Source organism: Salvelinus alpinus, chromosome 16, assembly GCF_045679555.1.
Source record: "Salvelinus alpinus chromosome 16, SLU_Salpinus.1, whole genome shotgun sequence".
NCBI classification, from domain to species: domain Eukaryota; kingdom Metazoa; phylum Chordata; class Actinopteri; order Salmoniformes; family Salmonidae; genus Salvelinus; species Salvelinus alpinus.
In genome coordinates this window covers 48,665,686-48,693,396 of record NC_092101.1, presented here as the reverse complement: position 1 = coordinate 48,693,396, position 27,711 = coordinate 48,665,686, and the positions used below count along the sequence as shown (strand labels likewise).

Genomic DNA, 27,711 nt, shown 5'->3' with positions numbered 1-27,711 from the left:
ACATTTCTGAACAATAAAAATGCCCAAATAAAAAGGTAGTAAACCCAAAATGGCTTTGTAAATAAAAGTATACCAGTGACTGAGCCTACGAGTGACTAGAGAAGGCCAGCCAACCCTGGTATATAAAGTGCAGTGGTGCGTAAGGGTTTTGCAGTTTAAAATAAATCTCAAAGTGCCATGGTAAAGAGTGTAAATTGATCTCAAACACTGAGCGGAAGCATTCATATATAAAATATCCATAAAGCTGTCCCAACAACAGTCCCAAAACCTTACCACTGCTACACCTGGCTATCAGCTGTGCCTTGTCTGGCAGCGAAACAGTTCAATCAGCCTCATTTGCTGCCTTTATAAAAACATAGCTGATTTGGCTGACTTGCTTAAACAAATGTGGTTCTACTGACAATGGAGATGTACAAACTATGGAATAAGGGGACGACGAGCGGATAAGAGGCAATCCGTAATTTCGATTAAGACATTAATGAGCGAGCTAGGACGGACGTTGTCAATATAACTATTTGTTTAGCACTTTTGAAATGTACAGCAACAGAATTCAGAACATGGGCCGTTCTTAAAGTATTCTCCCTGTACACCAAGTCAGAACCGTTGGATAAATAAAAGGTGCATATAAGCAGACAGTGAAAGCTCTTACAATATTCGATGATGACATTTCTCTAAAACAAGCTATAGGCTACATGTGCACCACCAAGTCAGAACAGTAGGCTAAATTAGTAGGGGGAAAGGGACCAAATTATTAGGGTGAGGCACATGGGCTACTAACAACTTACTACACAAAATACACTTAGTATTACTTTCTTAGCTACAATATACATATTTCCCTGGCATATTATATCATTTATGCAGCAGCATACAATAAATTTTTGGACTCACCTTGTTGTGCTGTGCTCACTTGAACAGGAAGGTAGCGCGGCGGTCCTTCGTGGGCAAATTCTGCCATCAAACTTTGTCATCAAAGTCTGATATTCTCTGATGAGGATTGAAAAGGATTTGTCAGTAGAATGTTGACTTGATTCATGGTGATGACTACTAGCTTGCTAGCTAAGATGTTGAAAGTATGATGTTGACATGATCAGTCCAATCAAAGCTACGGTAGATATAACGTGATTTGACGTCATTTTATCTGTGGCCAATGACCCTGAGCCTTCTTGCATGGGCACTTCTAATGTAACTCAATGGCAGCACCCAAGGGACTTGACATTTTTAGCTCTCCCCGTAGATTTTGCGGTGACGTAGTGTCCCCATGAGTGACAGAACACTGAGCCAATCATGGCATAACTAGAGAACATTATCAATCCCTACGCTCCGTATTTTCCGCTGGCTGCCCCGCCGCCACAGAAAGCACTGAGCTAGGCTGAAACACATGCACGTTGGAGCTACCTTACTCAAGAAAGCTTTATTAACTCAATTATTTATATATTTTTTTACATTGTTTGCAAACTGATATGTGACACGTATTAATGCCAAAATAACATGCAAAACAGGAAACATCAAAATAATATATATACAGTACCAGTCAAAAGTTTAGACACACCTACTTTTTGCAGATAAATAAAAATAAAAAAAATACTGAAATATCACATTTACATAAGTATTCAGACATTTACGCAGTACTTTGTTGAAGCACATTTGGCAGCGATTATAGCATCGAGTCTTCTTGGATATGACGCTACAAGCTTGGCACACCTGTATTTGGGGTGTTTCTCCCATTCTTCTCTGCAGATCCTCTCAAGCTCTGTCAGCTTGAGGGGAGCGTCGCTGCACTCTCATGTTTCTCATGGTCTGAGAGTTTTTAGGTGCCTTTTGGTAAATTCCAAGCGGGCTGTCATGGGCCTTTTACGGATGAGTGGCTTCCGTCTGGTCACTCTACCATAAAGGCCTGATTGGTGGAGTGCTGCAGAGATGGTTGTCCTTCTGGAAGCTTCTCCCATCTCCACAGAGGAACTCTAAAGCTCTGTCAGAGTGACCATCGGGTTCTTGATCACCTCCCTGACCAAGACCCTTCGCCCCGATTACTCAAACTGGCCAGGTGGCCAGCTCTAGGAAGAGTCTTGGTGGTTCCATGCTACTTCCATTTAAGTATGATGAAGGCCACTGTGTTCTTAGGGACCTTCAATCCTGCAGAGTTTTTTGGTACCCTTCCCCACATTTGTGCCTCGACACAATCCTGTCTCGGTGCTCTACGTACAATTCCTTCGACCTCATGGCTTGGTTTTTGCTCTGACGTGCACTGTCAACTGTGGGACCTTATATAGAAAGGTGTGTGCCTTCCCAAATCATGTCCAATCAATTGAATTTACCACAGGTGGACTCCAATCAAGTTGTAGAAACATCTCAAGGATGATCAATGTAAACATGATGAACCTGAGCTCAATTTCGAGTCTCATAGAAAAGGGTCTGAATACTTATGTAAATAAGATTTTTTTTTTTTTTTTATACATTTGGAAAAATGTCTAAAAAGCAGTGTTGTGCTTTGTCATTATGAGGTATAATGTGTAGATTGCTGATTATTTTGGTTTATTTTATCCATTTAGAATACAGCTGTAAAATAACAAAATGTAGAAAAAGTCAAGGGGTCTGAATACTTTCCAAAGGCACTGTATTATACAGCACCAGTCAAACGTTTGGACACACCTACTAGTTCAAGGGTTTCCGTCAACAAACATTGACCCCCATTAGCAGACTTTAACAGAAACTCACAGCATTTTTTTAGAGGTTACCAGTGCCCATAAAAATCCCCTTCCCTCCTGTTTCTGTCCAAAGTTCCGTTCTCATGAAGGCAGCTTCCTGTGAACTGCACTTGTTGGCTGCTTTTCCTTCACTCTGCGGTCCAACTCATCCCAAACTATCTCAATTGGTTTGAGGTCGGGTGATTGTGGAGGCCAGGTTATCTGATGTAGCACTCCATCACAATCCTTCTTGGTCAAATAGCCCTTACACAGCCTGGAGGTGTATTGGGTCATTGTCCTGTTGAAAAACAAATGATAGTCCCACTAAGCACAAACCAGATGTGATGGCGTATCGCTGCAGAATGTTGTGGTAGCCATGCTGGTTAAGTGTGCCTTCAATTCTAAATAAATCACAGAGAGTGTCACCAGCAAAGTACCACCACACCATCACACCTCCTCCTCCATGCTTCACGGTGGGAACCACACATGTGGAGATCATCTGTTCACCAACTCTGCGTCTGACAAAGATACGACGGTTGGAACCAAATATCTACAATTTAGACTCATCAGACCAAAGGACAGATTTCCACAGGTCTAATGTCCATTGCTTGTGTTTTTTTGGCCCAAGCAAGTCTCTTCTTCTTAATGGTGTCCTTTAGTAATGGTTTCTTTGCAGCAATTCGACCATGAAGACCTGATTCATGCAGTCTCCTCTGAACAGTTGATGTTGAGATGTCTGTTAATTGAACTCTTTGAAACATTTATTTGGGCTGCAATTTCTGAGGCTGGTAACTAATGAACTTCTCCTCTGCAGCAGAGGTAACTCTGGGTCTTCCTTTCCTGTGGCGGTCCTCATGAGAGCCAGTTTCATCATAGCGCTTGATGGTTTTTGCGACTGCACATGAAGAAACTTTAAAAGTTCTTGTAATTTTCTGTATTGACCAACCTTCATCTCTTAAAGTAATAATGGACAGTCGTTTTTCTTTGCTTATTTGAGCTGTTCTTACCATAATATGGACTTGGTCTTTTATCAAATAGGGCTATCTTCTGTATACCACCCCTACCTTGTCACAACACAACTGATTGGCTCAAACGCATTAAGGCAGGAAAGAAATTCCACAAATTAACAAGGCACACCTCTTAATTGAAATACATTCCAGGTAACTACCTCATGAAGCTGGTTGAGAGAATGAAAAGAGTGTGCAAAGCTCTCATCAAGGCAAAGGGTGGCTACTTTGAAGAATCTCAATCTAAAATATATTTTGATTTGTTTAACACTTTTTTGGTTATTACATGATTCCATATGTGTTATTTCATAGTGTTGATGTCTTCACTATTATTCTACAATGTAGAAAATAGTCAAAATAAAGAAAAACCCTTAAATGAGTAGGTGTGCCCAAACATTTGGCTGGTACTGTCATGTGGGGCTCAAAACAGGTAGGGTTCTGTCCCCCCTGCCCTGAATGATGGGTCGCCACTGGCATTACTACTAACCTACATAGCAGGCGTAAAAGAAAACGCCTGAGCAGAGTTCCCACATCTGTTTTTCACATTACTACATACAGTGCTTGACTTGGGCAGGAGCTCACCGGAGCAGAGTGCCGGGAACCTCAAATGTTCTACTGCCTGAGCACCTGTTCCTGTTATAGAATATTAGCTCAGAAGTTTTGTGGAGCTCCTGCACCTAAATATAAACAGTAACAGCACCCAGAATGAGTACTGGCACCTTTTTCAGTCCCAAGTCAAGCACTGACTACAAAGCATTGCAATACATAAAAGCTATTTCCAGAATGTAGATTACATTTCTGTGCCCTCAATGAAGTGACAAATACAGTATATTTTATATCTCATCTTCCCGAAAGTGAGTGGAAGAGTGAGGCTATGACTACTCTAGGGATGGGGGAGAGAACAATAGAAGGAATTCCATTGAAGATATAATTGTCTCTGTTTTTACATGGGCAGTGTTTCCAGTAAGCAGGTAAGTAATGTCCTCAATTAGCAAAGAAAAAGAGGGGGAAGCACAGACAGACATCAATCATTAAATCCTAAAATATTTCCATACAATATACTTTTCAAAGATATTTCCAAGGTCATATTCAGCACGATGTCTTCAATTGTCGTCTTGCATTTCCAAGTCATAATGACATGTTTTAGCTGTTGATGGCTGAGTGGGATGCACTGATTTTCATGACTTGATTCGATGTTTTATGAAGTGTAATGACTTCATGTAGGTCTAGTTGTTCTGATGATAACATCTGGCAGTAAGATAAACCACCTCCCTGTGGCTTTTCCTTTGTTCCAGTAAATCTGAGGTGTTTAGTGCAGGAAGGGACTAGAACTTCTTGTTTAGGAAACGGGAGTCAATAAACTTGCACACTCCTTTCCTAAAGATTTGAGAGGCACTTACGGGCCTTGTTAATATAATAAAAGTATTACAATGATCCTATGGCTTCCACAGTAGTTAGCTTGGCCTGTTGGTCATTCAAAATCTATAATTTGTCTTCCGTGCTTAATGTATTGTTATGTCCCCCCCCCCATTATTTTTGAACAAGGGTGTTTAAATGATTTATCCATCTTTTTCTATTCTATTCTATTTTATTATTTCCTGTTACAAGACCTTCGGGATTGCTGTGTGTGACTAAAAACGAGACATTTTGGTGACAAGACATGATACATGTGTTATGTTCTAGTCTGAGGAAGAGAGCGAGAATGGAAAAGTGGCCTCTGACTCAGCAGGGACCTTGTTCTTGGGACTCAATATGGGTCCTGGAGGGCCTATTGACAACAAACAGCAGAAAATACATTTCCATTTATTCACAATATTGTGAGCTGTATACCATACTATCCCGTTGCGTTTCCCTTTTGATTTAAAAGATATATACAGTGCATCCGGAAAGTATTCAGACCCCTTGACTTTTTCCACATTTTGTTACATTACAGCCTTTTTCTAAAATTGATTAAATTGTTTTTTTTCTCATCAATCTACATACAATACCCCATAATGACAAGGGGAAAAAAGGTTCTGACATTTTTGCTAATTTATTAAAAATTAAAAACAGAATTACCTTATTTATATAAGTATTCAGACCCTTTGCTATGAGACTTGAAATTGAGCTCAGGTGCATCATGTTTCCATTGATCATCCTTGAGATGTTTCTACAACTTGATTGGAGTCCACCTGTGGTAAATTCAATTGATTGGACAGGATTTGGAAAGGCACACACCTGTCTGTATAAGGTCCCATAGTTGACAGAGCTTGTCAGAGCAAAAACCAAGCCATGAGATCGAAGGAATTGTCTGTAGAACTCCGAGACAGGATTGTGTCGAGGCACAGATCTGGGGAAGGGTACCAAAACATTTCGACAGCATTGAAGGTCCCCAATAACATAGTGGCCTCCTCCATTCTTAAATGGAAGAAGCTTGGAACCACCAAGACTCTTCCTAGAGCTGGCCGCCCGGCCAAACTGAGCAATCGGGGTGAAGGGCCTTGATCAGGGAGGTGACCAAGAACTCGATGGTCACTCTGAAAGAGCTCCATGGTTCCTCTGTGGAGATGGGAGAACCTTCCAGAAGGACATCCATCTCTGCAGCACTCCACCAATCAGGCCTTTATGGTAGTGGCTAGACAGAAGCCACTTATTTTTTTATTTGATCTTTATTTAACTAGGCAAGTCAGTTCAGAACAAATTCTTATTTTCAATGACGGCCTAGGAACAGTGGGTTAACTGCCTTGTTCAGGGGCAGAACAACAGATTTTTACCTTGTCAGCTCGGGGATTCAATCTTGCAACCTTTCGGTTACTAGTCCAACGCTCTAACCACTAGGCTACCTGCCGCCCCACTTATCAGTAAAAGGCGCATGACAGCCTGCTTAGATTTTGCCAGAAGGCACCTAAAGACTCTCAGACCATGAGAAACAAGATTCTCTGGTATGATGAAACCAAACTCTTTGGCCTGAATGCCAAGCGTCACGTCTGAAGGAAACCTGGCACCATCCCTTCAGTGAAGTATGGTGGTGGCAGCATCATGCTGTGGGGATGTTTTCCAGCGGCAGGGACTGGGAGACTAGTCAGGATCGAGGGAAAGATGAACGGAGCAAAGTACAGAGAGATCCTTGATGAAAATGTGCTCCAGAGCGCTCAGGACCTCAGACTGGGGCGAAGGTTCACCTTCCAACAGGACAACGACCCTAAGAACACAGCCAAGAGCCCAGACTTGAACCCAATAAAACATTTCTGGAGAGACCTGAAAATAGCTGTGCAGCGATGCTACTGATCCAACCTGACAGAGCTTGAGAGGATTTGCAGAGAAGAATGGAAGAAACTCCCCAAATACAGGTGTGCCAAGTTTGTAGCGCCATACCCAAGAAGACTCAAGGCTGTACAGTCGTGGCCAAAAGTTTTGAGAATGACACAAATATTAATTTTCACAAAGTCTGCTGCCTCAGTTTATATGATGGCAATTTGCATATACTCCAGAATGATATGAAGAGTGATCAGATGAATTGTAATTAATTGAAAAGTCCCTCTTTGCCATGCAGATGAACTGAATTTAAAAATAAAAAACATTTCCACTGCATTTCAGCCCTGCCACAAAAGGACCAGCTGACATCATGTCAGTGATTCTCTCGTTAACACAGGTGTGAGTGTTGACGAGGACAAGGCTGGAGATCAGTCTGTCATGTTGATTGAGTTCGAATACAAGACTGGAATGCTTCAAAGGGAGGGTGGTGCTTGGATCATTGTTCTTCCTCTGTCAAACACGGTTACCTGCAAGGAAACACGTGCCGTCATCATTGCTTTGCACATAAAGGGCATCACAGGCAAGGATATTGCTGCCAGTAAGATTGCACCTAAATCAACCATTTATCGGATCATCAAGAACTTCAAGGAGAGCGGATCAATTGTTGTGAAGAAGGCTTCAGGGCGCCCAAGAAAGTCCAGCAAGCGCCAGGATCGTCTCCTAAAGTTGATTCAGCTGCGGGATCGGGGCACCACCAGTACAGCGCTTGCTCAGGAATGGCAGCAGGCAGGTGTGAGTGCATCTGCACGCACAGTGAAGCGAAGACTTTTGGAGGATGGCCTGGTGTCAAGAAGGGCAGCAAAGAAGTCACTTCTCTCCAGGAAAAACACCAGGGACAGACTGATATTCTGCAAAAGGTACAGGGATTGGACTGCTGAGGACTGGGGTAAAGTCATTTTCTCTGATGAATCCCCTTTTCCATTGTTTGGGGCGTCCGGAAAAAAGCTTGTCCAGAGAAGACAAGGTGAGTGCTACCATCAGTCCTGTGTCATGCCAACAGTAAAGCATCCTGAGACCATTCATCCATGAATAAAAATTGGTACCAACACATCCTCCGAGAACAACTTCTCCCAACCATCCAGGAACAGTTTGGTGACCAACAATGCCTTTTCCAGCATGATGGAGCACCTTTGTAACGGCAGCCTTCCCTCTCTTCACTAGAAGAGGGGGTGAAACAGGGATCAGACCAACACGCAGCGTAGCCAGTGCTCAACATGTTTAATACGACAAAATAAACAGTGAACACGATACAAAACAACAAAAAGTGGCAAACCGATACAGTCCTAGCTGGTGCAGACAAAACACAAAGACAGGAAACAACCACCCACAAAATCCCAACACAAAACAAGCCACCTATATATGATTCTCAGTCAGGGACAACGATTGACAGCTGCCTCTGATTGAGAACCATATTAGGCTGAACACAGAAACAGACAAACTAGACACACAACATAGAATTCCCACCCAGCTCACGTCCTGACCAACACTAAACAAGCAAAACACATAAGAACTATGGTCAGGACGTGACAACCTTGCCATAAGGCAAAAGTGATAACTAAGTGGCTCGGGGGAAAAAACATCAATATTTTGGGTCCATGGCCAGGAAACTCCCCAGACCGTAATCCCATTGAGAACTTGTGGTCGATCCTCAAGAGGCGGGTGGACAAACAAAAATCACAAATTCTGACAAACTCCAAGCATTGATTATGCAAAAATGGGCTGCCATCAGTCAGGATGTGGCCCAGAAGTTAATTGACAGCATGCCAGGGCGGATTGCAGAGGTCTCGAAAAAGAAGGGTCAACACTGCAAATATTGACTCTTTGCATCAACTTCATGTAATTGTCAATAAAAGCCTTTGACACTTATGAAATGCTTGTAATTATACTTCAGTATTCCATAGTAACATCTGACAAAAATATCTAAAGACACTGAAGCAGCAGACTTTGTGGAAATTCATATTTGTGTCATTCTCAAAACCTTTGGCCACGACTGTAGACACTGCCAAAGGTGCTTCAACAAAGTACTGAGTAAAGGGTCTGAATTACTTATGTAAATGTGATATTTCAAGTTTTTATATTTTTTATCAATATGCCAAAATTTCTAAAAACCTGTTTTTGCTTCTTTGTCATTATGGGGTATTGTGTGTAGCTTGATGAGGGGGAAAAACAATTGAATCCACTTTAGAATAAGGCTGTAACATAAAATGTGGAAAAAGTGGGGTCTGAAGGGTCTGAATACTTTCCAAATGCACTGTAGGAGAAAAGTGATTAAGTAGTGCAAGCTACTGACTAACACAGACAAAACACATATAAAAGACATAAACAATCCATTTCCCTCAATCCATTATGAGTGTTAAACCACCAGATTTCATTAAATAATACATTAAAATATACACCTGATAAGACCATCACATTGGCTGTACAGTATAAAACGTATTATTTAATGAAAGCTCTCCCACTTTCCCAGACAGTCATTCATAGAACTATGACTAAACCATAAGATGGAGAAAAAAAATATTGTTTTATTGTAATAATAATACTGTAAAACACGGAACCTTTGTTTCAATCGCTTTTGACTCGTCTTTTTATGGTCATATGACAAACCCCCCTTCCGTTATGAAATCTTGCCCTTCCAAATAGAGAAATCGAACATGACTGAACCCTGCTCGGTGCCAACCGACCTGTCACCTCCCTTTTAGCGGATAATAGAAAGGGATTGGTTGTTATCAGTTCACAGGAAGCTGTCTTCACGAGAAGGTAACTTTGGACAGAAACAGGAGGGAAGTGGATTTTTATGGGCACTGGTAACCTCAGAAAAATGCAGTCCGTTTCTGTTAAAGTCTGCTAAATGGAGGTCAATGTTTAAGGGACACACCTCTCCGTGTGTTTCCATCTTCCCATCCATACCTCTAGTTAGGGATAAGGAATTCTGGTCCAGGAGGGCAGAATAATTCAAATGGGTTGTGCTAAACCACCTGACTTACTGCAACTAATAGTAGCTCATAGCTGAATGGAATAAATACATTGAGTTTAATGGATATAAATTATTCTAAGCTAGGCAGGCACTGTTCTTAAGAGTGAGACTGCCCACTGCTACAGGCCCGCTGTTGAAGATACTGGTGTGATTCAAAGCCGGAAACCCCTTAGGCCTGTCCTTACATAACTCGTCCTAGATGACGGTAAACAGAATAGTGGAAACTGGAAAGCCCTGGACTGTGATTTCAGAGCACATGAACATTACACAGAGACAGGTACAGTATAATGCATTCAGAAAGTATTCAGACTCTTCTTTGCAAATATATCATTTTATATCAAAAAAACAATTTAATCAAATTTTAGAATAAGGCTGTAATGTGGTCTGAACACTTTCTGAATATTGATCTGGAACAAGACTGGCTGTTGGACAGGATCTGAGTAACAGTCCTTCGCCTCTATTTAGGGTTCCCCAAACTAACACTCTCCCTGAGGCCAACAGGATATGTTTTTGTGCTCCCATATCACACAGAAACTTCCTGTATGGACTTTACGCTTGGCTCGCAGCCTCCAAAACCATTATGACTGATGTTCCTGACAATTTTTGGGAGAAGGCCTACTTTACTTTCATTTCAACGCTGCGCTGGTTGCAGATACACACTACTATGCATCATCAAACATTTTCAAAACTGGTACAAAATAAAGCAACTGAAAAAAACGTATTTTTAATGATTTTGAATCATTGCAGTGACATCTGTGTTGTTTTGTTAACAGTTGCGTATAGCCATATGACAGATATTAGCAGACATGTACAAAGAGGGAGTTTCCCTCTATTCTTTACCAGGACCAGGTGACCTATTCTTTATCATCTGACCAGGTGATCGATTCTTTATCATCTGACCAGGTGATCTATTCTTTATCATCTGACCAGGTGATCTATTCTTTATCATCGGACCAGGTGATCTCGTAGTCTTTGAAGACACTCTTCAGCTTCTCCACAGACACTGAATGATCTGCTTTGCCATAGCCCTGAAATAGATGGAGGGGGGGGGGTTAGAAATTGTTTTCCTCTCCTCTGTTTGGTGACCTTACTGGCACATTGAACTGAAATGCACTTACGGTTGATTCTCCAAAAACACGCAGTTTTTTGTCTTTACTGTTGTGCTCAATCTTCCCTCCTCCAAGACAGTTGCACTCCAGTCCCAAAGCCGTTATTGGTGGGGTGACCTTCTCAAATATATGATCTGAAAATCAGTCAAAGTGATGGGATGTATGAAGGCCAAGGCATACAATGTTACAGTTACAACCTAGAGTGATTTTTGCACAATTAGTCACCTCATGCAAGCCTAGGGTCCATCTATGTTTGTATCCAGGGCAGGCCCTGGGCATAAGCGGTCATTTAAGGCCCGACCAAAAAATGACTTACATATATTTTCTTATGTTAGTCACTGACAGTCACTCAATAAGCCCATGTCAGCTAACATTTTCTTCATTGGTAAGTTAGTCTAGCCAGGTATCTAAACTAGTAGTAATCATGGCCGAATTGCTGACCAGGCATGAAGGGCACATGCCCTGACCTCCACGGGGCCCCTATTGATTTCATCAGTCACTTTCAATGAGATATCATATTAATATGGCATTAGTCAAGGCAAAATGTGTAGAATTTCAGGAAATGTGCTTTAAAACTGCAACAATTTCTCTACACCCCATGGCAAAATGTGTAGAATTGCAGGAAATTAACTTTAAAACTTAAATGTATTCTCTCTGAAGAAACTTACATTTCTTCTCTTTAGTGCCCCCCCCCCCCGGCTCTGTTTGTATATGTAATACATCAACTCTTATGTGGCTATCTTTAGGCATATGCATGTTGACAATGCTCCAAAATCCTGTATTTGGTTGTCTGCAGTTGCGGACAGTAGCCTTTATAGCGCAATGGCACATTCAATAGCTACTATGTTATTGAGCTTCATGCCCTCGGTTTACTAGCAAATGGCGTTAGATATCATAGTAACAATTTATAACAAGGTCGGCTACATTTTGCCACTGGTAGAAATTTAGTACAGCAGGATTGGTGTACGTGGGCAATGGGCGCCTCAAAAAAATGCTGTCTGACCACAGCCACGAAAGAGACAAGGCAAACTTACTGTGATACTGCCCAGCACTCTTTGTGCCTCTCACTATATCTTTGTATTCAGTTCCATCTTTTACTTTTATCCTCACTAAAATATACTTAAATGTTCCCTCTGGATCGACTTCAGCGTCGGGGACTTTACCCAAAGCGTCTGCCATTGCGACTGTGAAAATACGCACTGTACACGGTACGCACAACCTTGTAACCGCTCTGCCTATGACACACACCATTCCTGCAGCACAGTGCTCATGAAACGACTGCCTTATCGGGTTTAGGGCGTGTTCTACCATTTAAAAAGAGCGTTTGAGTAGTATGCTAAGTACATCTGACCATATCCATTTCTTTCCTTGCAATCATTCAGTATGGCTTGAATAAATGCTTGGTAGAATAGTACGTGCCTACCTAGCCCACGATGCACTCTTAAGGAGCCTACCGTTAATCCTTAAAGTTCAATAACCTTATGTTATTTTAAGAGGTAGACTGGCTCTGGCAGCCAAAACAGCCAAAAACTCCATCGAAACGTGAATCGATTCTCAATTGCGATACGATTCTAGAAACATAAAGCCCTTTACTTTAATATCACATCAAAATAATGCAAAATATACACTTACTGTACACAGTTTTAACCAGCTTTATCACTGTTTTAACCAGCTTCATCACTGTTGCAGCCAACAGTATTTTTCAGTGACACACAGGTGTTCAGAGCATGCTAATTACCACCGGTGGTCAATCCTTTTCCAAAGCGTCTGGTCTATACCTTAACATTAATAAATGTGAACTCATGGCTGTCAAAGATTGTGTGACACCTTCATGTTATGGTATTCCAGTAAAAGAAGAACTTACATATTTAGGCATAACCATTACAAAGGATCAGAAGTCTAAAGGCTTACTACATTTTAACCCTCTTATTAAAAAACCCCAGAAGAAGCTAAATCAATGGCTACAGAGGGACTTATCCTTAAAAGGTAGAGTCCTAATAACCAAGGCTGAAGGTATCTCTAGACTAACATATGGCGCTCTATCTTTATATCTTTACGGTAAAATAAGCAAGGAGATAGACCAGATGCTTTTCAACTTTCTTTGGAGAAACCGTACCCATTACATTAGGAAAACTGTTGTAATGAACACTTATGAGAATGGTGGACTGAATTTTCTGGACTTTACTACTTTAAATAATACTTTTAAGATCAATTGGATAAAACAATTCCTAAGAAGACCCACTTCTATCTGGAATTTTATTCCTCATCATGTCTTCTCTACTTTTGGTGGCCTTAACTTCATGTTGTTGTGCAATTATAATATTGACAAATTTCCAGTGAAACTTTATGCTTTTCATCGGCAGGTTTTCTTGTCATGGTCCTTAATTTATAAACACAATTTTTCTCCACACAGATATTATATATGGAATAATTGGGATATATTGTATAAAAATACTTCTTTGTTTTTAGAATATTGGTTCCGAAATAATATCCTATTGGTGAGCCAACTGGTAAATGCAGAGGGTCTTTTACTCAGTTATAAGGAATTCTTATCACTTTACAAGGTCCCTGTAACACCTAAAGATTTTGCAATTGTTTTAGATGCCATTCCCTCAGGTGTTGCTCTGTTATTCAGGAACGTGTCAAGACCTGACCCTCAGAGCCTACCTTCTATTGACCCTGTTGACTCATCAGTAGGAAAGATTTGTTTCTCTTTTGGTCCATCCAACAACAGAGCGATACGAACCTTGTTTCAGCAGGATGTTGCATCACCTTATGTCATGCCTTATTGGAATGGATTTATTGATAATATCTGTTGGGGAAAAGTTTGGATGTTGCCACACACATAACTACTTGTTAACAAAATTAAGGAAGTTTCCTTTAAAATTATTAATAAATATTATCCTGCCAACCACTATATGAAGAAGTTTAAGGAAAACATCAACTCAAATTGCTCCTTTTGTAATGACCACCCAGAAACAGTGTTGCATCTTTTTTGGCATTGTATTCATGTAAGAAAACTAACTTTACTAACAAAAAAACACATTTTCTTACCCTACAAAAAGAAATTGAACTGTATTTTAAGACGGTTAAATACTCTACTAACAAAAAAGCTGTTAGAATTGTAAGTGTATGTATGTCCCTTAAGGTCCTTGTGTAATTGTAATGTGATATTGTACCCCCTAGCTCGATTGTCCATTATATATAATCTATATATACTTGTGTTTCCTTATGTACTTTCTGTATTGATTTGTTGTTAATAAAAAAATAAAAAAATAATAATTAATTTTTAAAAGTATAATTAAAAAATAAAATAAAAATTACCACCGGTGGTCCCTCAGTCTTCCGTCTGTAACAATGAGATATGGCCGTGTGGGAACACAAACCCTAAACCCATTAAAGATGTGTATCAATTGGAACATTTGTTTTTTGAAAAATAATTATCACTGATATGAATGATTCTAAAACCGTACCGCACGATGGGTGTTAATGTTCAGACCGAGTGTCAGGGCTCTTAACGAAACTCCCCTGTACAGAATGACTTATGTGTAATGAAATGGACCAGAGAGTTATGACCAATGACTAGTGCCTACCCGGATTACTACTATGCCTAATATTAATCATGCCTAAAAATCTAATTCTGGGGATATTAGTATTGGCCTCAGCAGCGTAACAGATAGCACTACACCTGTACACAGATTTCAGTAAAATTAAAAGGAAGAGCGTTCATGAATAAGAATATATTTTAGGAAGGTCAGTATCAATGGAACAGGTAAAATAAGAGGAAACCGTCACTTTGGAGGCCAAGTGCTTAGATAACTGGTAGGAAGTGGCTCACAACTGGATATGGCCACAATATGAATCCAAGAGAGACAGGAGGTCTGTTACTATGTGAAAACAATCCACACCCTCTCCACAGCAAACACACACACATCTCTCTGTCTCTCTCTCTCTCTCTCTCTCTCTCTCTCTCTCTCTCTCTCTCTCTCTCTCTCTCTCTCTCTCTCTCTCTCTCTCTCTCTCTCTCTCTCTCTCTCTCTCTCTCTCTCTCTCTCTCTCTCTCTCTCTCTCTCTCTCTCTCTCTCTCTCTCTCTCTCTCTCTCTCTCTCTCTCTCTCTCTCTCTCTCTCTCTCTCTCTCTCTCTCTCTCTCTCTCTCTCTCTCTCTCTCTCTCTCTCTCTCTCAGGTCAGTGGGATGTGGGGTTTCCCTACCTCAGGATGTAGAGAGCAGAGCCAGAATCTGTCTCAACCCAGTTCTAAATACAGTACGCATGTTTATTTTCCCAGAAACCATGGAGCGTCCGATGTCTCCGGCACGCAAGCTATTGTTCATGAATTGAAATAATAGGTAACACACCTGAACAAACATGCATGTACTGTATTAACTCAGATTGACAGTAATCAGTGGCGATTTTAGCATGTAAATCTTGGTCGAGCAAACTCACAACACAATACTAAACAATACATTAATTGTACTATAACGGTGACAAACGGTGCCCACAAACTGTTAAGGCCTACATAAAGCTGTCCCAACAGCAGAGCCCCAACAGCTTACCACTGCTACACCTGGTTATCAGCGGAGCCTTGTCTGGCAGCGAAACAGTTCATTCAGCCTCATTTACTGCCTTTATAAAAACATAGCTGATATGGCTGACTTGCTTAAACAAATGTGATTTCTACTGACAATTGAGACAAACTATGGTATAAGGGGACGACGAGCGGATAAGAGGCAATCCGTAATTTCAATTAAGACATGAAAAAGCGAGCTAGGACGGAGTCAATATAACTACAGGTATTTGTTCAGCACTTTTGAAATGTACAGCGACAGAATTCAGAACACAGGCCGTTCTTACAGTATTCTCCCTGTACATCAAGTCAGAACCGTTGTATAAATAAAGGGGGCATATAAGCAGACAACGAAAGCTCTTACAATATGCGATGATGACATTTCTCTAAAACAAGCTATAGGCTACATGTGCACCACCAAGTCAGAACAGTAGGCTAAGTTAGTAGGGGGAAAGGGACCAAATTATTAGAGTGAGGCACACGGGCTACTTACAGCTTACTACACATCATACAGTTAGTATTACTTAGCTACAGTATACATATCTCCCTGGCATATTATATCATCAGTGGTGGTAAAAGTACCCAATTTTCATAAAAGTAAAGATACCTTAGTAGAAAATTACTCAAGTAAAAGTCACCCAGTAAAATACAACTTGAATAAAACTATTTGGTTTTAAATATACTTAAGTATCAAAAGTAAAAGTATAAATAATTTCAAATTGCTCATATTAAGCAAACCAGACAGCATCATTTTAATGTTTTTTTTAATTTACAGATAGCCAGGGCCACGCTACAACACTCAGACATCATTTATAAACTAACCATGTGTGTTTTGTGAGTCCGCCAGATCAGAGGCAGTAGGGATGGCAGTAGGGATTCTCTTGATAAGTGTGTGAATTGGACAATTTTCCAGTCCTGCTAAGCATTGGGTGTCAGGGAAAATGAATGGAGTACAAAGTACATTATTTTCTTTAGAAATGTAGTGAAGTAAAAGTAAAAGTTGTCTAAAATATAAATAGTAAAGTACAAATACACCCAAAAGCTACTTAAGTAGTACTTTAAAGTATTTTTACTTAAGTACACCACAGTAATTTATGCAGGAGCATACAAGACATTTTTGGACTCACCTTGTTGTGCTGTGCTCACTTGAACAGGAAGGTGGCCCGGCAGTCATTCGTGGGCAAATTTTGTCATCAAACTTTGTATTCAATGTCTGGCATTCTCTGGATTAATGGTGCTTTCAAGACAACTGGGAACTCTCAAAACAACAAGGTTGAATCATGACGTCAGTGATCTTCAGGTCGGAACTCTAGAAAGAGGCTTGAGTTCCCGACTTGAGTTCCCGACTCCCGACAGTCAGAGCTCGTTTTTCAGTTCCCAGTTGTGTTGAACTCACTGAAGTCTGAGATTTCCCAGTTCCGAGTTTCCAGTTGTTTTGAATGCGGCAGAAGTCATGATGGATTGACAGCTTGGCAAATGGATTCAAACTTTTCTGGCCCATGGTGTTGAATGTTTATCCTTTTAAGCTTGGAAGCGAGACCCTTAAACCCAAACTTGGACCACACACCCACTCCACTGAATAGCGGGCTAGTGATTGCTTTGCAACGCTTGCAGTTAGCCACTGATTCTTTCCAAACCACTCATTGAATTTGCGATTTCCAACTTGTTGTGTAATGTTTATGTCCAATGGCCGATGAGCACCGATACGTTTAATCTATTATTTCTCTTCATATGACAAGGATTGAAAAGGATTTGCCAGTAGATTGTCGACTTGATTCATGATGATGACTGCTAACTTGCTAGCTAAGATTTTGAAAGTATGATGTTGACATGATCGGCCCAATCAAATCAAAGCTACGGTAGATATAACGTGATTTGACGTCATTTTATCTGTAGCCAATGACCTTGAGTCTTCTTGGATGGGCACTTTTAATGTAACTCTATGGCAGCAGCCAAGGGCGTGAATTCTCGAGCTCTACCTGTAGATTTTGCGGTGACGTAGTGTCCCCATGAGTGACAGACCACTGAGCCAATCACGGCGCAACTAGAACATTACCAACCCCTACGCTCCGTATTTTCCGCTGGTTTGCCCCACCACAGAAAGCACTGAGCTAGGCTGAAACACCTGCATTTTGGAGCTGCCTTACTCAAGAAAACACAAAAGAGACCGAGTTTGTATGCGGCTTTATTAAATCAATGATTCACTTTATTACACTGTTTTCAAACTGATATGTGACACGTATTAATGTCAAAATAACATGCAAAACAGGAAGAAAAAAAATTATATTTTTTGCTAAACAGATGGGGCTCAAATCCAGTGGGGCTCAAATCCAGTGGGGCTCAAATCAGGTGGGGCTCAAATCAGGTGGGGCTCTAACAATATTGACTCTTTAATATGAATGTGTGTTGCTAAAGAGAGAACTACATTTGTGTTTACAGCAGTGTCCTGTCTGCCCGTGCAGGAAACGTTTGTCCAAAAAAAATGTAATATCTTCATAAATGTGTTATACGCTCTTTATGTACAGTACTGTAAATGATAAATTGGCAAAGAAGTAAAATTTCACTTTTCAGTCACAGACTGTACAAAAGGTCAAAACGCGGGACATAAGTGAGGGTCAAAGGTCATGTCCTTGGCCACCATGACTACAATGAAGCTGATGATACAGCAGATTCAAGACCATAACACACTTCACCCAAGGAAACTTGCTGCATGCCATGGCAGTCACATTTTTAAGGCCCAAGACTCACATTAACTTAACTACACTGAACAACAATATAAACGCAACGAACACAATTACATTTTGTGGATGGCAATGTGAATGCACAGAGATACCGTGACGAAATCCTGAGACCCATTGTCATGCAATTCATCCGCTGTGATCACCTCATGTTTCAGCATGATAATGCACGGCCCCATGTCGCAAGGATCTGTACACAATTCAGAGAAAGCAGAAACTGTCCCAGTTCTTCCATGGCCTGCATACTCACCAGACTTGTCCCCCCATTGAGCACGTTTGGGATGCTTTGGATCGACGTGTACGACAGCGTGTTCCAGTTCCTGCCAATATCCAGTAACTTCGCACAGCCATTGAAGAGGAGTGAGACAACAGCCTGATCAACTCTATGTGAAGGAGATGTGTCGCGCTGCATGAGGCAAATGGTGGTCACACCAGATACTGACTGGTTTTCTGGTCCACTACCCTACCTTTTTTTTTTTTAAGGTATCTGTGACTAACAAATGCATATCTGTATTTCCAGTCCATAGACTAAGGCCTAATGAATTTATTTGAAATTGACTGATTTCCTTGTATGAACTGTAACTTAATATAATCTTTGAAATTGTTGCAGTATCTTTCAGCAGAATGGAAAGATCTGTTTGTTAGGAGTAAAGTGCTTATCTGACATGCCAGTTTTCAGTTCTAATGTTATAACTTTCATTTTCTCAGTACATCCTATTTTCTTTGGTTAGCTTTGGAAATTCCCAGTTCAGTCATTAATTTGTTCCACTGTAAATATTTCCAACACGTGCAATGTGGCCTACATTCCATGAATGTTTGTTTTCATAATAACAATAGCACAGTCTGCCCCCCTGTAAGTAACTCAGCTATTAACACGTTTTGCAAACTAGTGGAGAGAGATGTTGATACAATATTTGTTGCTAATGACAAACAAATATGCTCCCAACTGCAGCAAGATACAAAGAGACATGCTTCATTCCATCTCAAAAAAAAAAATCCCAACCTTATCTTCAAGAATTGTGATAAAGGAATGCATGAATAGATTTGATAATGATGGAGAATATCCATAGACAATTGTCTGACACCGACTCTTACTGCAAACTCCAAGGTGAGTGTGTATAATAAAACCAAAATGGACTCTTTTTTTTTCTTCCAGAAGAGCCCATGAGGCAGGCTATCTGATTGATAAGGGATCGGGCTACTTCATCAACTAGCGGCCTACCATGGCCGATGTGTACATTTGACCAAAAACACTTAAGGATTACCAGAGCTGTGTTCGAATACTCGTACTAACCGTACTATTTGTGACGTAACATGAGGGTATAGTATTGTAATGAAACAGGCAGGGCGCGGGTCTCGAACCCTCGACTTCCTAGCCCGAGGTCCGGCGCGCTATCGACTGTGCCGCAAAAGCATGCTCGAGCAGCAGAGTCGATTTCCGCGCTTATAAACCCAGGGTCGTTACACTATGCTTATTGGTCATAGCATGGATATGGTTAGTATGTCCAAAAGTTCCCGGATTTCGTACTACATTCGCCAACTACGAAGTATACAAGCAGTGGACACAATTTCGGTGCTTTTAGGGCCCATAATGCAAATCTTTAATAAAAATAGTTCGTGGCTTTACGGCGTTTTCAGATTGAAGAAAATGGTGTAAAATATGTAGCCGAAGTCTAACGAGAGGGGACACATATTCATTGCTTTAACTAATTATGACAAATGTTAAGAAAATGTTGAGCAATGTAATAAAGTAATGACTTTTCAAATAAGTTACATTCCACGTTATGTTGGCTGACAATTTGTTAACTACGCTATCATTTCAACAGTATGTACCGGTATGTTAGCTACGCTATCATTACAACAGTATGTACCGGTATGTTAGCTAGCTAGCTAACGTTAGTTGGCTACTAATACATCGAACTTGCCAGTGTATTAACGATATGCTATCTAACTACCCAACGTTTATTGACTTGATTATTCCTTCATTCTTAGTTTAGCTAAGTGGTATAGTCGTGCGTTCGTAAATTCGCTCTGGCTAACTACTCCGATTTCAGAGCATTCTCGTCAGAGTGTACTTCTGCCAGAGCGCAGGATAACTGATTAATTTATGAACGCTCAACACCAGTTGAATATGCCTGGTGTCAGTAAACATCGGCACAAAAAAAAGCGTAATAATTTTTTTGCCAGCAGCACAGTTACCGTCACCAACACTCTGGATAACATGAAAACAGCCTAACCAGTTATACAAGGGCGATTCAAATGGTTAGAGAGAGGTTTTCTCTCATTTGTGTGTGGAAGTAGTTAGCCAGTTAGCTTGGGTACTTCACTTCCGTTGTAGAGATCAGAACGCTCAGATACTCCTCGGCCAGAGTGTCTGTTGTGCGCTCTGAATGTAATAACGGACAATCTGACCACCTCTGAATTTACAAGTACACTCTGGCACTCCAGATTGAATTTAATAACAAACCTGAAGTAGTAACATGTCTAGCTAGTAATTTGTTACGCTAACAAGCTAGCAAGAGGGTGCATAGCAACAGCATCAATTTCTGGTAGACAGGCAAAGCCTAGTACACTCAACTGAAAGGATACTGTTCGTTTACAGTATACTAAAATGAACTAATAGTATGTAGTATATACTCATTATGTAGTATACACTATGTTGGTATGGCTATTGGAACACATGTCAGGAGTTTCCCCCTGGACATCTGATTGTGTCAAGTAATGACACTCTAACCAAGCCTTTGTCTAATTTCATTGATTTCCACACCAGACCTCTTGTTACCGAGCTACTTTCCTACCTAAGAGACACAGGCGATTTCACCAATCAGTTATCTGAACTAAAGCTGAACGAGGATGATAGGCCTACTTTTCTTGTAACTATGGACATAACTAGCTTGTACACCAACATTCCCCACAACATTGGACTGGAAGATTTACACTATTTTTTAGACTCCAAAACTGACCCTACTCTTTGCACCCAGTGTCTGATCGAAATGGCTGAGCTGTTATTGACTAAGAACTATTTTTTTGTTTGGAGAGGAATATTATTTACGATCTTGATGTACTTCGACAGGCGGCTACCTTCGCCCCTGATTATGCCAACCTTTGTATGGGCCTCATTGAGGATAAATATATCCATTATAATAATACCTTGTCTGATAATACTGTGTTCTGCAAACGTAATATTGATGATGCTTTTATGATATGGAAAGGCACCAAACACGGAACTGGGCTCGTTCCATCAGTATTCCAATGGCTTAGTTCCGTGGTTCCCAAACTTGTTATAGTCCCGTACCCCTTCAAACATTCAACCTCCAGCTGTGTACCCTCTCTAGCACCAGGGTCAGCTGCGTACCCCCTCTACCACCAGGGTCAGCTGCGTACCCTCTCTAGCACCAGGGTCAGCTGCGTACCCCCTCTAGCACCAGGGTCAGCTGCATACCCCCTCTACCACCAGGGTCAGCTGCGTACCCCCTCTAGCACCAGGGTCAGCTGTGTACCCCCTCTAGCACCAGGGTCAGCTGCGTACCCCCTCTACCACCAGGGTCAGCTGCGTACCCCCTCTAGCACCAGGGTCAGCTGCGTACCCCCTCTAGCACCAGGGTCAGCTGTGTACCCCCTCTAGCACCAGGGTCAGCTGTGTACCCTCTCTAGCACCAGGGTCAGCTGCGTACCCCCTCTAGCACCAGGGTCAGCGCACTCTCAAATGTTGTTTTTTGCCGTCATTGTAAGCCTGCCACACACACGCTATACGATACATTTATTAAACATAAGAATGAGTGTGAGTTTGTCATTACCCGGCTCGTGGGAATCGACAAAGAGCTCTTATAGGACCAGGGCACAAATAATAATAATAATAGTCAATAATTTTGCTCTTTATTTAACCATCTTGCATATAAAACCTTATTTGTTAATTGAAAATTGTGAATAACTCACCACAGGTTAATGAGAAGGGTGTGCTTGAATGGATGCACATAACTCTGCAATGTTGGATTGTATTGGAGAGAGTCTCAGTTTGAAATAATTTTCCACACACAGTCTGTGCCTGTATTTAGTTTTCATGCTTGTGAGGGCCGAGAATCCACTCTCACATAGGTACGTGGTTGCAATGGGCATCAGTGTTTTAACAGCGCGATTTGCCAAGGCAGGATACTTTGAGCGCAGCCCTATCTAGAAATCTGTCAGTGGCTTCTGATTAAATTTTCACAGAACCGCTTGTTGCAATTTTGAGGAAGCTCTCTTGTTCAGATATCAGTAAGTGGACTGGAGGCAGGGCATGAAAGGGATAATGAATCCAGTTGTTTTTGTCATCCGTTTCGGGAAAGTACCTGCGTAATTGCGTACCCAACTCACTCAGGTGCTTCGCTATATCACATTTGACATTGTCCGTAAGCTTGAGTTAATTTGCACACAAAAAATCATACAATGATGGAAAGACCTGTGTGTTGTCCTTGTTAATGCAGACAGAGAAGAGCTCCAACTTCTTAATCATAGCCTGAATTTTGTCCCGCATATTGAATATAGTTGCGGAGAGTCCCTGTAATCCTAGATTCAGATCATTCAGGTGAGAGAAAACATCACCCAGATAGGCCAGTCGTGTGAGAAACGTGTCATCATGCAAGCAGTCAGACAAGTGAAAATAATGGTCAGTAAAGAGAACTTTAAGCTCGTCTCTCAATTTTAAAAAACGTGTCAATACTTTGCCCCTTGATAACCAGCGCACTTCTGTATGTTGTAAAAGCATGACATGGTCCCAGCCCATATCATTGCATAGTGCAGAAAATACACGAGAGTTCGGGGACCTTGCTTTAACAAAGTTAACCATTTTCACTGTAGTGTCCAAAACGTCTTTCAAGCTGTCAGGCATTCCCTTGGCAGCAAGAGCCTCTTGGTGGATGCTGTGTACCCAAGTGGCGTTGGGAGCAACTGCTTGCATGCGCGTTACCACTCCACTTTGTGGCCGTGTCATGGCTTTTGCGCCATCAGTAGAGATACCAACATGAGCAGCAGCTACGTTTGGCTACATACTGACCGTTAGTGGAATTCCCGCGAGAGCGTAACGGTTAATGTGATTGGATGTTCATTATTTGACTAGGCTACCTGTATTTGACATGTTGACATGTTTGTGTTGTTATTTAGCTGAACACTAGATGGTTTCATTTTATTTTTTTGCAGTGAAACGAAGCTCCTCAGGCGAGGAAAAAAAACTTGCCGAAATGTATAGCCCTGTTGGAAAATATAAATGAACTGTAAAAAAAAATATGAAGGGGGGAAAAAATGTACAGAAAAACACCTTTAAAAAAAATGTGAATCACATTTTTTCTTGCCGTACCCCCGATGGGAATACCTGGCTTAGTTGATTATCTTAACTTCCGTTTGGAATGTGACTGTGCCAAGATACATTTTCTAGACAAGTGTGATTTTTTGCGATACAGAAACTCTTTACTCCACTCTTCTTTGTCATCATCATCCCCTCATTCTCACCAACTGTACTCGCGCCAAGAGAATAGCACAATAATTCCACTTCAGCCACTGCTTCCGTAACGGTGTTTGAATTGTCAATTTTTAACACTCTTCTATATATTCCTGTTTCATATGCATTGACTCCCTATTCGCCAGTCTCTAATCAACTATCTGCTTGCACCTGTTGAGCCTGTTAGTCACAGTGTGTCTTCTTAAGTACGTCTTCGTCATTTGTTTGTACAGCACTGATGAAGGCATAAGGTATGCTTAGTTTCTTTTTTATACACTACCGGTCAAAAGTTTTAGAACACCTATTCATTCAAGGGTTTTTCTTTATTTTTTTCTTTATATTTTAGATTTGAGATTCTTCAAATAACCTTGATGACATTGTTGCACACTCTTGGCATTCTCTCAACCAGCTTCACCTGGAATGCTTTTCCAACAGTCTTGAAGGATTTGCTACATATGCTGAGCACTTGTTGGCTGCTTTTCCTTGACTCTGCGGTCCGACTCATCTCAAACCATCTCAATTTGGTTGAGGTCGGGGGATTGTGGAGGCCAGGTCATCTGATGCAGCACTCCATCGCTCTCCTTCTTGGTAAAATAGCTCTTACATGTGTTGAGTCATTGTCCTGTTGAAAAACAAATTATAGTCCGCAGGGTGACCGGTCCACTCCTGATCCCCAGGTTCGTCCCCTTTGATGGCGTCCTGCGGCTGGAGCCGCGCGTCGGAGGGGGTACTGTCACATATACTCCCTCTCTGGCCTCTAGGTCATCAGGCTGCTGATTATCCCGCACACCTGTCACCATCGTCTCGCGCACCTGCGCCTCATGACACTCACCTGGACTCCATCACCTCCTTGATTATCTTCTCTATATCTGTCACTCCCCTTGGTTCTTTCCTCGGGTGTTATTGACTCTGTTTTCATGTCGGTGCGTTGTTTGTGTTTCGTCTTCATTGTTTATTTTATTTATTAAAACACTCACTCCCTGAACTTGCTTCCCGACTCTCAGCGCCCTCATTACAGCTATCTTCTGTATACCACCCCTACCATGTCACAACACAACTGATTGCCTCAAACGCATTAAGAAGGAAAGAAATTCCAGAAATTAACTTTTAAGAAGACACCTGTTAATTGAAATGCATTCCAGGTGACTACCCCATGAAGCTGGTTGAGAGAATGCCAAGAGTGTGCAAAGCTGTCATCAAGGCAAAAGGTGACTATTTGAAGAATCTCAAATATAAAATATATTTTGATTTGTTTAACACTTTTTTTGGTTACTACATGATTCCATATGTGTTATTTCATAGTTTTGATGTCTTCATTATTATTCTACAATGTAGAAGATAGTAAAAATAAAGAAAAACCCTTGAATTAGTAGGTATTCTAAAACTTTTGACTGGTAGTGTATATATATATTTTATAGCACCTTGCACTTTCACTTTTGTATTATTTCGAGCATGGATTAAATTAATTATAGAATTTTTCCATCTCGGCCTCCTTAGGTAATCCTCTTCGTGATTTTGAGTGAGACCTTTTGAACTCTACAGATGTTTTCTCTCCCACGCACCGGCCGTCTTTAATCCTAGCCTGAGAGCTAACCCTCATACTGGCTTTCACCGGCCGTCTTTCATACTAGCCTGAGAGCTAACCCTCATACTGGCTTTCACCGGCCGTCTTTCATCCTAGCCTGAGAGCTAACCCTCATTCTGGCTTTCACCGGCCGTCTTTCATACTAGCCTGAGAGCTAACCCTCATTCTGGCTTTCACCGGCCGTCTTTCATACTAGCCTGAGAGCTAACCCTCATACTGGCTTTCACCGGCCATCTGTCATACTAGCCTGAGAGCTAACCCTCATTCTGGCTTTCACCGGCCGTCTTTCATACTAGCCTGAGAGCTAACCCTCATTCTGGCTTTCACCGGCCGTCTTTCATACTAGCCTGAGAGCTAACCCTCATTCTGGCTTTCACAGGCCGTCTTTCATACTAGCCTGAGAGCTAACCCTCAGTCTGGCTTTCACCGGCCGTCTTTCATACTAGCCTGAGAGCTAACCCTCATACTGGCTTTCACCGGCCGTCTTTCATCCTAGCCTGAGAGCTTACCCTCATTCTGGCTTTCACCGGCCGTCTTTCATACTAGCCTGAGAGCTAACCCTCATTCTGGCTTTCACCGGCCGTCTTTCATACTAGCCTGAGAGCTAACCCTCATTCTGGCTTTCAGCGGCCGTCTTTCATCCTAGCCTGAGAGCTAACCCTCATTCTGGCTTTCACCGGCCGTCTTTCATACTAGCCTGAGAGCTAACCCTCATTCTGGCTTTCACCGGCCGTCTTTCATCCTAGCCTGAGAGCTAACCCTCATTCTGTCTTTCAGCGGCCGTCTTTCATCCTAGCCTGAGAGCTAACCCTCATTCTGGCTTTCACCGGCCGTCTTTCATACTAGCCTGAGAGCTAACCCTCATTCTGGCTTTCACCGGCCGTCTTTCATACTAGCCTGAGAGCTAACCCTCATTCTGGCTTTCACCGGCCGTCTTTCATCCTAGCCTGAGAGCTAACCCTCATTCTGGCTTTCACCGGCCGTCTTTCATACTAGCCTGAGAGCTAACCCTCATTCTGGCTTTCACCGGCCGTCTTTCATACTAGCCTGAGAGCTAACCCTCATTCTGTCTTTCAGCGGCCGTCTTTCATCCTAGCCTGAGAGCTAACCCTCATTCTGGCTTTCACCGGCCGTCTTTCATACTAGCCTGAGAGCTAACCCTCATTCTGGCTTTCACCGGCCGTCTTTCATACTAGCCTGAGAGCTAACCCTCATTCGGGCTTTCACCGGCCGTCTTTCATCCTAGCCTGAGAGCTAACCCTCATACAGGCTTTCTTCTTTCATAATAACAACCATATTTGCAGCCTAACGTAGATTTTTTGGTTTGCCTCCACATCTCCCTTTTCTGGTAAAACATCTACAGGGAATATAAATTCAATAGCTTTGAAGATATCAACATCCTGCTCTTTTCCTCTGTATTTCCAGTATACGCCGACCTTTACAATAACCGTTTTGACTATTAAAAATGTCACTGAAAGGTACCAAGCAACACTGTATATGATTACATTCAAAGTTATTAAGTGGTTATACTCAAACATAAACTGTTGGAAAATGATTATTTCTCCATCTGTCATTGCTCATCGCTCAGTCATCCTAATTAGAATCCATTAGGGATTATCAAGCCTTTATCCGACGCCATGTTGAAATCTCTGTTTCCTCACTGGCAGCATTTATGTCTGGGCCTCAGGAATGGGGGACTTTCTAGGGGTCAACAAAAGAGTTCTGCTGTGGTAGATGTTCAGAGTGTAAGTGAGTCCAGTCAGGAAGGATGTGAGCCATGGTAGTCAGTGCAGGCAGCCAACAGGCGTCTATAGTGTTGTTTCCCATCACACAGACAGACAACCTGTCTTTCTCCCTGTATCCTCATGACAACTTGTCTGTCTCCCTCTATCTTCATGACAACCTGTCTGTCTCCCTGTATCCTCATGACAACCTGTCTGTCTCCCTGTATCCTCATGACAACCTGTCTGTCTCACTGTATCCTCATGACAACCTGTCTGTCTCACTGTATCCTCATGACAACCTGTCTGTCTCACTGTATCCTCATGACAACCTGTCTGTTTCCCTGTATCTTCATGACAACCTGTCTGTCTCACTGTATCCTCATGACAACCTGTCTGTCTCACTGTATCCTCATGACAACTTGTCTGTCTCCCTGTATCTTCATGACAACCTGTCTGTCTCCCTGTATCCTCATGACAACCTGTCTGTCTCCCTGTATCTTAATGACAACTTGTCTGACTCCCTGTATCCTCATGACAACCTGTCTGTCTCCCTGTATC

The 27,711-nt window shown here is 41.7% G+C and overlaps 1 long non-coding RNA gene across 1 annotated transcript; it reads right to left on the bottom strand.

The window, feature by feature from the left end:
• Positions 1 to 10,974: 10,974 nt before the first annotated feature.
• On the bottom strand, positions 10,975 to 12,825 carry LOC139541634 (uncharacterized). The gene is made up of 3 exons (XR_011668375.1): positions 12,701 to 12,825; positions 11,078 to 11,202; positions 10,975 to 10,987 (listed from the first exon to the last, which is right to left on the bottom strand). It is a non-coding gene; the product is annotated as an uncharacterized lncRNA (long non-coding RNA).
• Positions 12,826 to 27,711: the final 14,886 nt, after the last annotated feature.